Consider the following 14029-nt stretch of genomic DNA (forward strand, 5'->3'; position numbering starts at 1 on the left):
TGTGTGTGTGTGCATATATATTAGGGTGTATATATAATTAGGGTTAGGGTTAGGGTTAGGGTACACATCAGGCTGGCAGAGGAGGGCAGTTGGGGGCGAGATCAGGCTGGCAGAATACATGCATACACATACACACATTATATATACTATATATATACTATAATAGACTATAGTATAGTGTATTTATTATTTTTTTATGTAGCAGCCCTATTATCTCAATTAGATTTCAGTACTTTTGGGGTTAGGAGCTTTGCCTTAGTCTTTATCTTCTTGCCCATCATGTGCCTTGCACACATAGTAGTATGAGCTGAATAAGTAATTACTGTTAATAGTGGTAATGACTAAAGTTTATCCTAACATACTATTTGACCACATGTATTCACATGTTTATATATTCATTCATATTCCAACTTCCACAAAGGATTTATCACAGCTTATGGCACGAAAGAAATAATGGCTGAATTATAAGTTAAAAAATCATGACATATGTGTATACATGCACATATCTAAATATATATTTATACACATACATGCATACACATACACACTTTATAATCAGGCAACAAGTTTCTTCACAGTTCTTTCTTCAAGTGTCATTCTTACATCTGTCCTTCTCAGTAGGCAAAGAAATAGCCACACAACCACTCCTGAAGAAACTGTGGTGATGGATTTTATTTTTGTTATTCTGCCATCAAGTTCATCCTGTTGTTGGTGCTTATATTTTAAATGGAACAAGTGAACATGAATCTAATGTTTGGGAATTTAGCACGTGTCTGCCCTCTGAGGGTTCCCAGGGAAGCCTCCATAATGACGGTAACGCACAAACTGGTCCTTGTTGGCGCCAGCTGTGTGAGCTTGTCCATTCACCAGGCGGTCTGCCAGCCACACCAGACTTTGCACAGCTGCTGCTCTTCCAGGGTTTGGGCCAGTCTGCTTTCTGTCTCTAGTTAGTTGACAGTGCAAGTTACAGAGAATCGTGCCAGACCCCACTCTGGTGTGGCAGTTATAGAAGTAGGGACATGGACAGAGTATCCAACTAGTTGTGACTTAAATTTCTTATATGCCGTTTAAAATAATACAAGGTTCTGAAAACGCAGAATAAGAACATAAATAACTCCTGTAAGATTCTTAAATATAGAGCTGGAACCAAAATAACGCCTTTAAATCTTCCTTGGTGGACGCCCTCCTTAGCCATTCTAGCCTAAACTTAGAAAATAAGGTTTATTTTTAACTTTGGTACCTCTCTGAGTTATTCCAGGGAGGTTTTCATAGGGATTTTCCAGTGTCATTATGTGCCATAAAGTAAATGCTGCAAAAAGTTGGATTTCATCTGCATGTTCTTCAAGGACACTTCATGGACTCATTGTTTACACCAGCCCGAGCTAGGCTGAAAGATGTCAGGGTGATGATGCATCTGGTGGTGATGACCCTGAACAAGTTCTGGGGGTAGGCTATTATATTACATTTTTATTAATTGTTGCACATCTTGAGATCTGATTCATTCCTAGCTCTGGGTCTTTGAGCCCTTACTAATTTGCATAAGTGCTCAGAACCATGATAATTTTTTCATTTTACTTCAGCATACTTTGTGTTAAGAGAAAAAAAAGCATTAGATTTATAATAAGCAAATGTTGGCTCAACTGATGAGCTGTAACTTGTAGCTAGAAGGTTATAGCTTAATAGAACAGTGGAGAAGCTAAAAAAATCCTGACAATTCTGTAGCTTCAGTAATTCTCTTGTATAATTTTATAGTTTCTGTCAGATTCAGAGAGGCTAAACTCACATCATGTTGTCAACTTGAGAGTAACATTTATCATGAAGCAAGTCTTTCAACATATTCATCAGTGGCCAAACAGGAGATGGTAGGTTTTCATTTTATTTCCAAAGTGATTTCTGAATTTTCCGGTTGCAGTGAAAAGGAGATGGAGGGTATAAATTAGGGGTGATCCATTGTCTCCAAAACATAATCCCAGAGGGGAAACACAGGAGCAACACTCCTGTTGGGGCCCTGTTCTTCTGCTGCCCTTTCCCCTGTCATTGGGAGGAAGGAAGGAAGGCAGGTGAGGAGAAAAGGAGCTGGCATGGAACCAATTCTCAATGGCTTGGGAGAGCCAATTGTGTGCATCCCTTCCCAAACTTGCATTAAGTACCATGCTGATAGCTTAATATCAGCCATGATGGGAATATTTCCACCGGAGAAATTGTCAGTGCTACAAATCAGAGCTCCCTCTCCCTCAGAGCAGGTTGTTAACATTTATTAGCATTCCCCTGGTGACCTACTATTGAAAGGAACATTGTGTATCCCAACCTTACCATTTTCCTAACTTGCAGTATAGGTGAAATTTCTAAACACCTTGACTATAGTCTGCCTTATGTAAACCTTTGTGTATCATAGATATGCAGAGTTGGAATATCTTCTCTATTTAAAAGTTATTCAGGATTTATTTGTTTCCTGTGTAATTTTACCTTGTTAGAGTTCTCAATGCAGCATTATCTTTTCACTTCCCTTCTATTTTTTTACTCCATTCTCTATTATCCTGGCTTGATTACTTCATCTACTCTTGGATTTTGACATTTTATGAAGAAGTGCTCAAAACTATGCTAATTTTTTCATTTTATTTCAGCATATTTTGTGTTAAGAGAATGGCCTGGTTAGCATGATCCAAGGCATCAAAGAGTATACAAACTCAATTCAGCAAACACTAATTGAGTACCTACTTTGCCTAAGACATTGTGCCGCAGAAAGTGAGACATAGTACCTTGTCTCAAGCAACATAAAACCTAGGGGGCGGGATCAGACATGAACACTATTCAGACTAATGTAGAGCTTAATGTGAAAGATAGTATTAGAAAAAGTACAGGAAAATGCAAGCTGAACCACAGAGACTAGAGATTATTTCTGACTGCAGAAATTAGAGAAGGTTTTATGGGGATGGAGCCATCTCAAATAAGTCTGAAAGAATTATAACTCAACTCTATTTATAGTTTTTATGACTGAATGACTATAAAGTTCACCTTAAAATAGTTTGTGAGTTCATTCATACAGGGTGTGGCAAAAGTAGGGTTACATACAGTTGGATGTATGGGAAATAATACAATAATTAATAAATAATAATATAAGACTAAACTCTGCATTTGTAGTACTCTTAACTGTAAACACACTTTTCCCCACCTTGTATTGAGTAATGATCTGCCAAAATTAGTTTATTATCATGGGAGTCAGGAAAATTTAACAAAATTAAGATTTTAAAGTCATAAATGTATGGAATTACTAGATTCAGCAGATGCCAATGCAAATGATGCCTTCTGCTCATCCCCATGCCCTCCATAGGTTATAAACAGAGCACCATTTATCGAAGGTCCTTCATAAAAACTTCCAATTACTGAGGACCAATTGTGTGCCAAGCATTTGTACATATATGATATGAAAGACAAAAACCAATAGAGTAAAGATATTGATTTTATTCAGGTTATTGCTGTAGGAAGAGTACCCTAGATCTAAAGATCAGAGTGTGTCTCTACAGAGTGGTTTTGCCGTAGTCTTTTACAGGAAGGAGTAGACAAGTTACAGCTGGGGAATTTACAGTTGGGATTTTGCAACCAGGGGAAATCTCAGCCAGGTGAACAGGAAATGTTCACTTCCGTGTCTAGCTAGTTTCAAGGGGAAAGAAGTTCTAATCCTAGCTAATCACTCATGAGACCAAACAGGAAGTTGACTAGTCAATATCTGAACCTCACATTCACTCTGAAATGCACTATTATCAGCATTAAAACATTTTTTTAAAAATCAGAAACAGACATTCAGAAAGGTTAAGAGACTTGCCAAGGCCTCATAGTACATAACAGAACTGGAATTCCATCTCATATCTTTCTGACTCTGAGTCTCTTGATTACGCCACAATACTCACTTTGTGCTCAGAGAAGCTTTATTAGTAATTTTTAAGGTTAATGGGACTTTCACTTATTTTTATATGTATTTTTTTCATTCACACTACCTATTTTGGAGAGAATAGCCTTCAAAGAACCAGGTTGAAATGTTTAGAATTAATAGAAATCTGTTCTCGGGCTGGTTTATAAAAAGACTGTGTCTCACCCTGCTGATGTGGCTCAGTGGTTGAGTCAACCCATGAACCAAAAGGTCAAGGTTTGATCCCCTAGTCAGGACACATACCTCAGTTTCGGGCTGCATTCCCAGTGGGTAAAGTGCAGGAAGCAACCTATCAATGATTCTCTCTCATGTGTCTATCTCTTTCTACCTCTCTCTTCCTCTTTCTGGAAACAATAAAGGATATATTTTTAAAAATTAACTAATTAATTTTTTAAAAAGTGTGTGCCTCCTTCCCTATAAATAAATCTATCTTTCGAGTGAATGAGCAAAGAAAAATTTGGAACTGTGCCCTAGTGCCTTAATATTCAGTGATTTCTCTTGCTATCAATCAATAAGGTATCATTGTTGCTTTTCCACCTCTGCTCTGTGGGTGGTAGAGGTCTGCAGGAGGTGCTTGGAGATCCTCATAGAGGTACTTGTCTGAGTGGGACACGGGACAGAAATCAGACAGAGCTTGTTGACTCAGCTTCTGCCAAAGCTTTTGGGTATGCATGTTGAACATCAAAGTTAAAAAAAAAAGTCACTAAAGATAATAAAAATGTGAACACCACTGATCTAGTTGAATAAATCATTTCCTAAAAGAAATGCTGACTATATTTTGCTCCTGGAAGCCTGTGAGTCCCTGAGTTTATTGGTGGTTGCCATGTTCATGGGGCCCTTGCTGAGCTTTTGATAGTCATAGTAATGAAGTGTTAAGGTGCACCTGAAACGTTCATGCGCACAGCAGGGAAATCTAACTTGGCTGGCCTGAGTCATTGGGCATCTATCCCACTCTCAAATTATTGTGGTAATTACGAGTGTGAGGTGATAATTTGTGGTTGAGTTTTGTCCTAAGGTTGTTTTTTTTCTAATTATGTTTAACTTTTATAATATTGTGTTAGCAAACAGACCAGGTGCTGTTTTACACTAGCTGCATATACATTCTCAGAACAAAAGCAACCATTCTTCTGGTTGTGCTACCTTCCTAAGCATGGGAATTGTGTCTGTTCTACATGGAAGGGAAGAATGAGCACATTGCACATAGGATCTGGAGCCGCTAAAGCTAAGATAATGTGGGGCAATTTGTCTTTGCTGGTAGCGGGAGTGTGGACTTCTTAACTTGGAGGCAGGAAAGCCAGGTCAGTTTCCCCTTGGTCTGCCATGCAGAGGTGGCCTGGCCTCTATCGAATGCGTCATTTGTGGAGAAAGTCAGGCAATGAAAGGAGATACTGTTGCTACTTTGTTTTGATTCCCTATAATTTCCTGGTTTTAGGAGAAGAGTGCCATGGTAAGAGGAAGATAGCAAAATTAAAAATAAGAAAAATTGGCCAGAAGATACTAGATAATACTAGAAAATGAAATATCAAACTGTTTTTATCCACCGGAAGCAAAGTGAATGATTTGTGTGAGTCAACATTGCAAAAGAGAGGCATTTTGGAGGCCTTGAATCTTAGGAAGCTATGTTTTGAAAGAAGTATGGGCTGGAATAGAAAAGGAATAGAGTGCCATTTAGGGCAGGAGAAGCTATAAGTGCAAAAGCCTAAAGTGGGAATAAACCACAGATATTGACTATGGAAAGGTAAGTGAGATGTAAAATAAGTAAAATACAGAGGTTGTTATTAGTAGAGCTAAATTTTTATATTTTGTTGTTAAAATTATAATCAATGGTTAACTGGTATTCAGACTTTCTAAGGCAAGGCTTAAAATTTTCTTTTATTCTTCTTTGATGAAGCCCTCTGAAATTTACTGAGTATGGGAGTGATAACTTTCTCAGATTAGAATAGAATTGGCAAATCTGGGTAATGTTCAAGAAGCAGAAGAAAGAAAAGAGAGAGAGAGAGAGCAAGAAAAACAGAGGCAAGCGTGAGTGGAGGGCTCCTAGCATAGCTAAATACTAACTTCCCTCCTCTTTTAGGGAGACTAAATACTCAAGATTTTTATGAATAGACTAGAGGCCCGGTGCATGAAAATTCAGACACTGGAGCGGGGGGGGGGGGGGGGTGTCCCTCATCCCAGCCTGCCCCCTCTCACAGTCTGGGAGCCCTCAAGGACAAGAGGCGACCCGGCAATCGGGGAAGGCAACGCCCTCATCACATCTCTGCTGCTGCCACTGCCAGCAGTACAAGCCTAGGATGGCCCTGGTTACCTGAGCCTCAGGCTGGCCCTGGGCGGCTGGGCGGCTGGGTGGCTGGGCGGCCACCATCTGAGGCTTGCCTGCACCTCAGGCTGGCCCTGGGCGGCTGGGGGGCTGAGGGGACTGGGTGCCGCCATCTTGTGGTTGTGGGTGCCGCCATCTTTGAGGGCGTGGCAGTCAAATAGCATATTCCCTCCTTATTGGCTGTGGGCACTGCCATCTTTCAGGGTGGGGCAGTCAATTAGCATATTCCCTCTTTATTAGATAGAATTCTTTGAAGAGTAGTTCCCAACGTGAGGTTCCTGAGTTAGCAGCATCACTTCACCTGGGAACTTGTTAGAAATGGCATTTTTCAGGCCTACTGAATCAGAAATTCTGAGGTGGGACCCAGCAAATTTTTATTAAGCCTTTGTCTGAGTCCATTTCTGCTGCTATAACAAAAAATACCATAAACTGAGTGACTTATAAACAACAGAAAATTATTTCTCACAAGTCTGGAGGCTGGAAAGTCCAAGTTCAGTGCTAGATTTGGTGTCTGGGGTCCCAGGAGCTCTGTGAGGTCTCTTTTGTAAGGGTACTACTTCCATTCATGGGACCCTCCCCTCATGACCTAATCGTCTCCCAAAGACCCCTCCCCCTAATGCTATTACCTTAGGGGCTAGTATTTAAATATAGGAATGGGGGGGTGTGGACACAATATTCCACTTGTAGTGTCCCTCCAGGGGATTCTTATGCATGTTAAAATTTAAAAATCACTGCCTTAAAGTATTTGTTTTCAATATAAAAGTGTTCCAGCGCCCAGTCAGCATGGCTCAGTGGTTGAGTGTTGACCTTTTGAACCAGGAGGTTGCAGTCTGATTCCGGTCAGGGCACATGCCCAGGTTGTGGACTCAATCCCCAGTGTGGGGAGTGCAGGAGGCAGCCAATCAATGATTCTCTCTCATCATTGATGTTTCTATCTCTCTCTCTCCCTCTCTGAAATCAATATATATATTTTAAAAGTGCTCCAGAAAGTAGAAAGTTGATAGATTTTTTTCCTGGACTCCTCTCTCAATGCTTTCGGTTCTCTGATTAAATCTGGGAGAGAGAAAAAAATCCCAATCAGGTGCTCAGCCTTTGGCATATACAAATCTGTCTTTGAAAAAAAGAAGTGTGGCTGGGCGGCTGCCAGACCGACAAACATTAGCTGCAGGGGGACCCAGCGGGGCTGCTCCAGGCACAGCATCAGGCCCTGCCCTGGATGTACAAACCCGGGAATAATTTTTTAAAAAATCAATTCTTAATCTCAGACTCAGAAGTGTTCTATTTGACAGAGCTTCAGAAACCCAAAGCATTAATTATGTCCAAGATGAAAAAAGTAGCTGGTGACACTGAACTTTCAACCTCAGAGAATTTAGCAAACATTTCTGAAATACACAGAGATAACTGGCAGTTGCAACCTTTCGGGGGTCAAATAAATACGGTGAAGGTAACAGACATAAAACTGAAAGGGCAAAAGGGGAAACATGAAGGCATGGGGCACTGGATGGAAAAAGAGCTAAGTTATATCTTTTTGTCCAGAGGAGGGAGAGTCCAGTCATGGCAAGGACAGGAGCCAGGTGAGAGGAGTGGGGGTCCACAGTGAAGCAGAGGAGTTATTGTCCAGGAAGAGAGACAGAAGGCTTCCACTTTGAGTCATAGCCAGTTTTTTAAGCATTACAATTAAAACAAATGCTTAATTAATACATGACATAGAAAATAGAGCTAAGAATAGCCATAAACCATAGATATGCTTATCTTACTAATGGCTAATGTTTTGAATTCTCATTATGTGCTAAGCACTGTACTAAGTACTCTCATTTGATTCTCATGACAACAATATGAAATAGACACTATTGAGGAAACTGATGCTTTTAGGAGGAAAGTTACACAGCAATTAAGCCTCTAGGATTTGAACCCAGGCAGTACTACTCCAGGGTCTAAGCTCTTCACTTTGATACAAGTAATGCAAGGGAAATACACAAATCCCTTGTCTCCAAGATGAGCTGATGCTATTCTGTCTGCTTTAACCTTTTAAAATAATTGCTTCGTTCCTATTTTTCTATTATAAAAATAGTGTATGATTATTGCATCCAACTGAAAAATATCATAAAGTACATAGAAAATAAATCTTATTCTTTTGCCCTATCACCCAGAGATAAGTGATTTTAACAGAAGCTATCGTAATTAATGCCTCAGAACTATCTGGCATGCCCTTTAAGAGGCAATCAGCCCCAACTCAGACACTGATTCACTAGGTCTGGGTGAGGTTAAGACTTACATATTTTTAATAAGTATCTCTCCCATGGTTATATATATATATATTTCATGCCCAATTCTAAAAATGCTGTTCTATACCTTAGGTTTTTAAATGTCCTTATGGAGAACATCTGTATTCAGTGTATCTCTGGATTCTTGAATATCTTAATATTTCTCATCAAAGCTATCTTTAGAGATAGGAAGATATCTAGGAGAGAAGTAGTTCTTACACTTTGGCATACATCATAATAACCTAGAGGACTTGTTAAAATGCAGACTACAGAGTTTCTGAGGTAATGGACCTGCAATGGGGCCTCTATCAGTCAGGGTTCGCCACAGAAATAGAACTGAGAGTATAGATATGTAGAGAGATGGAGATGATGTATAGAGATAGAGAGAGGTGAGGATATTTATTATAGGAATTGGCTCACGTTGTTATGGAGGCTGAGAAGTTCCACGATCTGTTCTCTGAAGGCTGGAGAGCCAGGAAAGCCAGTAGTATAATTCAGCCAGAGTCTGAAGGGCTGAAAACCAGGAACTCCAATGTGCACGTCAGGAGGAGATACACAGGCAGGAGAAGATGGACGTCCCAGCTCTAGGAGAAAGAATGCACCCTTCTTCCATCTTTTCTTCCATGTGGGCCCTCCGCAAACTGGCTGATGTCTGCCCACGTTGGTGAGGGTGAATCTGCTTTACTCAGTTTCCTGATTTAAATGCTAATCTCTTCCAGAAATATTCTCACAGATTCACCCAGGGGAAAAAAAAATGTTTTATCAGTAAACCATCACAGGACTCAGCAATTTGTATATTTAATAAGTTGTTGGGTGATGCTGATGGTACTGGTACAAGGACCGCACTTTGAGAACCACTGTAAAAGAAAGTTTCTGGTAGAAATTCTTGTGATTTTTGGAAATACCTTAAAAATTCAAGGGGAAGGACCTGACCTTGATGCAATCATTTAGAAACAAATTCAGTGATATGTAATACCATGGTCAGGAACACCATATATGAAAGCCCTATTCAGCTGTTTCTGTGTCTCTATGACAACAGTAAAAGTGTAACAAGAATAGCTGCTGATGTTGTTAGCTAAAACGTCTTAAATGTCCAAATGATTGTTGGTAGCAATGGAAGGGACAGTAGGACAAGGTCAGTTACATTCAATGATGGGCATAACACCCATCACAGAAATGTGTCACATTTCTTAAGTAGAACAAACACCAAAGGAGGATGTTGATGCTACTGGCAGTTTTTATGAATTATACATGATGCACTATGTTAAAATTCAACAGAAAACTGCCATTTGCCCTCTATAATAAAAGGTATTAAATGAAAAATGAAGTGCTAGGTGAGCACGCATGAGATGCTGCCAGTGTAGTGGATCTTGAGCTCGTTTCTCTTTGCTCTCTAGCACCTATTTCAGAAGACAACCAGGCTTTCGAAAGGAAGGTTGGCCTCCGGAAACAAGCTTTCCTGAACTGGATACCTCAGTACTGTCCATCTGTGCCTCCAAACCAGCAGCCAGTTTCTAAAATGTAACTCTTACATGTAATTGGCCTTTGGCTTTAATCCCTTGATGCTGGTCATTTAAGTGTATAGATAGCTTTGGTATTCAACATTCTCTTAGTCCGTTTGGGCTGCTATAACAGAATGCCATAGACTGGGTGGCTTTTAAATAACAGATATTTATTTATCACAATTTTGGGGAACATAAACATTCAGTCCATGGCAAACATTTATTTGCCAGTCATAAAAAATACAGAAACTGACTGCCCTGGCTGGTGTTGCTCAGTTTGTTGGGCGTCATCCTGTGCACCGAAGGCTGCCGGTTCAATTCCTCGTCAGGGACATGCCCGGGTTGTGGCTTAATCCCTGGTGGGGGGCATGCAGAAGGCAGCTGATCAATGTTTTGCTCTCACTCATCAATGTTTCTCTCTTTCTCACTCTCCCTCCCTTTCTCTCTAGAAATAAAAAAAAATATATATTTTTTAAACAACACAGAAAACCCACTTCCAAGCAATGTAGTTCACCCTAGAATTTTGAAGGTACCATAACTAGGAATTACTGGTCATGAAGGAGAATTCTTTCATTTATTATTCAGTCAACAAATATCTATTGAATATTTTCCTACATTCTAGTTATTTTTGTATATTCAGGGGATAGAACAGTGGGAGAGAGGAGATACACACACACATAGTCTTGAACCCTAAAAAGCTTCCATGGAGGTAGTAATGAGTTCTCTCTTATGCTGTATCTTCTAGAACCTTGCTATATGAGGGGCCAACACTGTGGATGTCACTTGGGAAGTTTTTAGAAATGTAGCATCCCAGGCTCCATCCCACATCTCCTGACACAGAATCTGCATTTTATTTTGCAAAATCCTCGCATGAGTTGTGCCTGCACTAAAATGTGAGAATCACTGCTTTAGAAAACATAACCTGGGGCAAGAATTAAAGTTCTGATTTTATTTGTGAGTGCAGGCCTAGGTGAGTATGGGTAAGGGGGAAGGGGAAGTCAGACAAGGGAAGTTGCAAAGCAATGAGATGCAATGCCATCTGTAATGCCCAAATAAATCTGGAAAGGACAGGGCAGCTCAGTCAGCAGGTGGGTTGGCTAGGCATGCGAGCTCCTTCTCAGACAGGCTGCAAGAAAGATTCACACGCGGATCCTGCTCTCTGCTGATTGAGGTTCATACCCCGGGAAGATGCGACCCCTGAACTTCTGGGTCACAGTGTCCAGGTCTGAAAGTGGAGGGTGCAAACCAAGAAAGAGAATAAAAATGGGAGCAGTTAAGGATTTCTGAGAAGACACACAAAGTTCGTGTCTCAAGACAATGTGTATGGAAAATTCCATCCCCATAAGCTAGTAGCAGTGAATAGAAATGGCATTTGTCAGTCACCAGAAATACAGAATCCTCTCTTCCGGACAAAGTAATTCACCCTAGACTTTAGAATATTAAATTTTGACATCATCACTAGGAGATACTGAAATCTTTTTTAACATTCATTAGTCACTTCCTCACACCCTGAATTATGACCTGCTGTTCCTTTGCGAGCACTCAAGGTTTCCACCTGTGTATTGTTTTATTAGCTCCTCCCTATTTCTAGTTTTCTAGCCCATATTCCCCACATTTGTTATCTGTGGCGCATTTATCAATACTTTGAGTCTGAAATATTTAGGCCCATCCCTACTCACCCAGAGTACTGGCCAACACCACACATATATCTGCTTATTAAGTATGATCATGCCCACATTCTCATCCTTCTTGCACAAGCCAAAAACCAGGTCCATAGGGAACCAAACAATCTGGTTCAGTGAATCTAGGTAAGCAAATAGTAAGAGATATCAAAGTAGAAGCCACAGATCCCAACGTGAGGTGGACCCAGGACCCAGCAGATACCACTGCACAGACTCCCATGTGTGTGCCCTCCTAGAGTGCTTCAGTCTGAGAAAGTCTCCTTCGGGCCATCCAGATTTCACTCTGTCTGGAATCTATGGAAATTATGAAAATGCAACCAATACCTAAATGTCAAAAGTAGTTATTGCCAGGCGATAGAAATATCGATTTTCATTTTCATTTTTATCATTTCCTGTGCTTTTCAAAATGTCTATGATTAAGCTGTACTGCTTTTACAATCAGGAAGAAGCACTTCAATTATTTTTATAAAATAATATGTTTTTCTGAGAACACTCTTTTAAGAACAGAAAAATGAAAACCTGGAATGGCACAGCAGCCATTAAACTTAAATTATCTGCATATTTTATCAATAGTAATCTCCCTGAACTCCCATCTAGAGTTTAGAAAACTATAGATTTCCACAGCTCCTAAAGTATAAAGGAGACTTTTTTTTTCTCAGAGCCAAAGAGAAGAAATATACGGAGAATCAAAAAGTAGAAATTGTACTTTCTGAAAGCAATATTGTACTGCCAAATGTCTAATGAGGCATTTCAATAACATCTGTGACTCCCATGTCCTAGTGAAACAGACACTACCGTCCAGCCCTACAGAAATGACAGGGCCTTAAAAATATGGGGTTGTTGGTCAGCCCTCAACTCTGGACACCTTTTAAGGAGGAGCTCAGGTCACGTGTCACAGGGTACTCTTAACCTTTTCTTCCCTCTGAACAAGGAGAGTCCTTTTCAAATTCTAGTTTCAACCCATATGCTGCACAACCAGCTGAAACATGATTTACTCTAGTTGATGGTTTGATCAACTCTGACCAGCAAGCACAGCAGAGATAATTTTGTATAAATGTGAACAGATATGTTTAGTTTATATCTACAAAGGTGTTGACTTCTAGCTACTACTTATACTTGTAATGCTATTACAAAAAATAATAATTTCTACTCAGCTTTCCAAAGTAATGGATCCTTGTTTTCCAAAGGTGGTTTACAAATCAATTCAGAGTCATTGGTACCAAAAAGCCCTCCTCACCTAGATATTGATGTTCTTGTCAGGAGATTTCATAGGTCTTGGTCCAAAATCGGGGTGGAGAGGAAGGAAAGTTGACTTTCTCATGGTGTTTGCTGCCCTGATTTCCTGGGATACTGAGGCTGCAGACCACTGATACCATTGATGTTTGCTGGGTAGGACCCCGTCATTCACTTGAGAATACTATACTGAAGGACATGAATTAGCAATTAGTCCCTGTAATATTAAGCTTATTTGATAATATATGAAAATAAATTCATCTCAGTGATAAAGATTCTTAGCCATTCACTTTTCACATTGAGTCAAATCACACAATAAGTATTCATTTAAGTGCCTGCCAATGCACACATCCCTAAACAGTTGTATATGATCATTGCTTTGGTGATCCAGCGTGAATGACTGCTTTTAAGTCCTACCTCCATGACTGACTACCCACAAATACATTTCAAGTCCCAAATCACCTCCTAGTCTCTTCCATTTAAAAAAAAAGTAATTATTATAATGATTATTCTGATGAAATTTTCAGTTGTTTCATGTTTACAAAACTACTCTTCAGTCGGTAGATAACTTGGACGGTTTATAAACCAGAGTATATGACATAGATGAAATAGCACAGGGAGCAGTGTGTCTTGAGGACCTATTTTAATCAGAAAGTAAACATCACAAGAAGGAAAATCATAAAATATTTCTAGTCATCCTAAGAATGGTAGGCAAAGTGGAATATGGTAGAATTTTAAAATTCTATATTTAAAAGGTGTTTACTAACATTGAATATGTCCAAATACATTGCTATATGCATTTTTAAAAATCATACTTTATATTTAAAACATGTTTTAACATGTTTCCATTAGGTATTCAAAAGCCTTCAGATGGGGGAAATGGTTTTGCTATATTAATGATATTAGGTACACTGTTTCAACAGATGTAAAGCCTGAAACACAATAACATCATATGAGTACTTCTTAAAATATGCATCGTGGAAAACAAATCACTTCACGATTGTGTACCTTGTATGAGAAGAAAATACTATTCCCTTGTGCTACTGAATATAAAATGTTGTTGGATTAAGTGAGAAGGTATGTGTAGTCACAGTAATATTTTA

At 39.6% G+C, this 14029-nt stretch overlaps 1 protein-coding gene across 3 annotated transcripts in view; it reads left to right on the plus strand.

The window, feature by feature from the left end:
• Positions 1-14029, plus strand: part of ZNF385B (zinc finger protein 385B) — a gene marked incomplete at both ends in the record, with an annotated part of 261326 nt that overhangs the window by 104856 nt on the left and 142441 nt on the right. The gene's annotated exons all lie outside the window — the stretch shown is intronic.

This window comes from Cnephaeus nilssonii (assembly GCF_951640355.1).
Source record: "Cnephaeus nilssonii genome assembly, chromosome: 10".
Lineage (NCBI taxonomy): Eukaryota > Metazoa > Chordata > Mammalia > Chiroptera > Vespertilionidae > Cnephaeus > Cnephaeus nilssonii.